This window comes from Chlorocebus sabaeus, chromosome 21, assembly GCF_047675955.1.
Source record: "Chlorocebus sabaeus isolate Y175 chromosome 21, mChlSab1.0.hap1, whole genome shotgun sequence".
NCBI lineage: Eukaryota > Metazoa > Chordata > Mammalia > Primates > Cercopithecidae > Chlorocebus > Chlorocebus sabaeus.
The window spans coordinates 122,395,875-122,398,723 of NC_132924.1; the positions used below are offsets into that span (position 1 = coordinate 122,395,875).

The window sequence follows — 2,849 nt, forward strand, 5'->3', positions numbered from 1 at the left end:
CAGAGCTAATAAAATATTTTTATCCACTGGTGAATTGGTCTGTTTTCCCTCTGCATGATTACCGGGAGCTATGAGATGTTTTGAATTCCACAGTAAGAGCTTCTCCTAACCTAGGCTCTTGGGAATAATTATTTACCACCTCTCCTAGACATTTGGCACTGGTCTTTTAATACTCGTTTTACCAGTTAGAGTTTTATTGTGTCTTTCATTGTAAGTTGCCTTGGATCCTTTTTTTAAAGCAAGCTTGGTGTAAGCAAATAAAATCTCGATGATAATAATTAGGTACAAGGGAAACAGAAAAGACCTAGGGCAGCCTTCCTCTGCCCCTCCAGGAAATAATTACGGCTGAGGAGGTAAAAATGAAATATGTGAAAATGTCACAAGAGAAACACTTCAGTCTTTGCCATGGGTGGGAAAGGTGGTTCATTGAGGTTGGCCTACCGGATAACAAGGAGCTATACTATAATTGCCCAGTGTAAAATGGTAGTGACAAAGGGGGCACCTGGATTTGAACCAGGGACCTCTTGATCTGCAGTCAAATGCTCTACCCCTGAGCTATACCCCCAAGGTACTCATCTCCTTTAAATAGAGATATATTAATAATCACAGTCATTCACAAGCTACACTCTGGCCACCCTGTCTCCTGTAGCTCCCCAGTAGCTACAGGCGTGGAGTTATGTAATGCGCAACAGAGCAGCTCTTCTGTACAACCCCCTCCACACCTGCCCGCACCCGGCCAATTAAGCTGCAGCCTTAGCTTTTTGGGAAAAGGAGAGTGGTGGGGTTAAATCCAGATATAGACATAGCTTAAGGGCCTGGGTTTGGGCCCTGGGCCTGATTGTTCTGGAATGCAAAGAGCCCCTACTTGATAGTAATAGATGTTCCAATATTGAGCCATCAGTGCATTTCTGTTTTAAGTCCTTCTTGGTTATGTGGGATTGTACTATCGGATAAGATTTTCTACTATTTTGTCTAGATTATTCTGAAATGAGATTGGACTATAGCTTTCTTTGTGGTATATGCTCTTATAATTTATGTTTTCTATCAGGATTATGTGAATTTCCTAGAATGATTTGGAGAGATGTAAAGTGTTCTATATGCTGGAACATTCTATATAACATAGAATTACATATTTTAAACTAAATATTAGCAGAAACTTGCCTGTAAGCCTCTGGGTGGGGTGCCTTTTGTGAGGAAGAGCTCCTTAATGATCTTTTAATGAATTCTGTCATTATTGGTCTATTTAAGTGCTCTGCTTCATCTTAGGTCATTTTTAGTAATTCATTTTCACTTAGAAAATGTAATAAAGTTGTACAAAGTATTCACTCTTTCTTTCTCTCCCTTTCTTTCTTTCTTTCTTTAGGCGGAGTTTTGTTCTTGTTGCCCAGGCTGGTGTGCAATCTCGCCTCACTGCAACCTCCACTTTCCGGGTTCAAGCAATTCTTCTGCCTCAGCCTCCTGAGTAGCTGGCATTACAGGCACCCACTACCATGCCCGGCTAATTTTTGAATTTTTAGTAGAGATAGCATTTTGCCATGTTGGTCAGGCTGGTCTTGAACTCCTGACCTCAGGTGATCCGCCCACCTCGGTCTCCCAAAGTGCTGAGATTACAGGTGTGAGCCACTGCGCCTGGCCCATAGTATTCTCTTATAATCTGAAATTTTATTTAGGTATGTTCTATTTTTTTTCATTATGTTGTTCATTTGTCTTTTTTTGGCTTAGACAACATGAAAATCCATTTATTTTTTGAGATAAAAATTCAGATCCAACTTCAGTTACCCAAAGTTGATCAGTTGATCTCAGTAGTTGTTGCCTCTTGTATTTTGAAACTCTGTTAATAGGTGCATACACATTTAAGATTGTTATGTTCTCTTGATGAATTGGTCTTTTTATCATTATGAAATATTCCTCTTCAGTGCATTAATTTTCCTTGTTCTGGTCTATTTAGTCTGTTATAAAATAGACTTTTCATCTTTCTTTTGGTTAGTGTTTGTTTGGCATATACTTTTTCACTCTCTTAAACTATTCACCTTGTTATATTTAAAGTGGCATTCTTATGGATAGCTTATAGATTTCTTTGTTTAAGTGATTCTCCTGTGTCAGCCTCCCAAGTAGCTAGGACTACAGGTGTGAGTCACCATGTCCAGCTAATTTTTTAAAAAATTATTTTTCGTGGAGACAGAGCCTACCAGATAACAAGGAGTTATTCTATAATTGCCCAGTGTAAAACTGGTAATAACAAAGGGGGCACCTGGATTTGAACCAGGGACCTCTTGATCTGCAGTCAAATGCTCTACCCCTGAGCTATACCCCCGAGGTACTCACCTTCTTTAAATAAAGATATATTAATAATCACAGTCATTCACAAGCTATGCTCTGGCCACCCTGTCTCCTGTAGCTCCCCAGGAGCAACAGGTATGAAGTTATGTGATGCACAACAGAGCAGCTCTTCTGTACAACCCCCTCCACACCTGCCAGCACCCAGCCAATTAAGCTGCAGCGTTAGCTTTTTGGGAAAAGGAGAGTGGTGGGATTAAATCCAGATGTAGACGTAGCTTGAGGGCCTGGGTTTGGGCCCTGGGCCTGATTGTTCTGGAATGCAAAGAGCCCCTACTAGCCTCGAACTCCTGGCCTCAGTTGTTCCTGTGGCCTCAGCCTCCCAAAGTGCTGAGCCAGTATGCCCAGCCACATTTGGTTTTATTTGTTCCAAATACTAGATTTTGTTCTTGTTTTCCTGACTTCATTGGGACTGCCTTTTTTTTTTTTTTTTTTTTTTTTTTTACGATCTCATTTTGTCTCCACCATGAGCTTATTAGCTATTCCTCTTTGTTTTATATTTTTTAGGGTTC

General features: G+C 40.4%; 2 non-coding genes across 2 annotated transcripts; both read right to left on the minus strand.

Annotated features, from left to right (window-relative positions):
- Positions 1-493: 493 nt before the first annotated feature.
- Positions 494-565, minus strand: TRNAC-GCA (transfer RNA cysteine (anticodon GCA)). The gene has a single exon. It is a non-coding gene; the product is annotated as a tRNA-Cys (tRNA).
- A 1,677-nt stretch (positions 566-2,242) lies between these two features.
- Positions 2,243-2,314, minus strand: TRNAC-GCA (transfer RNA cysteine (anticodon GCA)). The gene has a single exon. It is a non-coding gene; the product is annotated as a tRNA-Cys (tRNA).
- Positions 2,315-2,849: the final 535 nt, after the last annotated feature.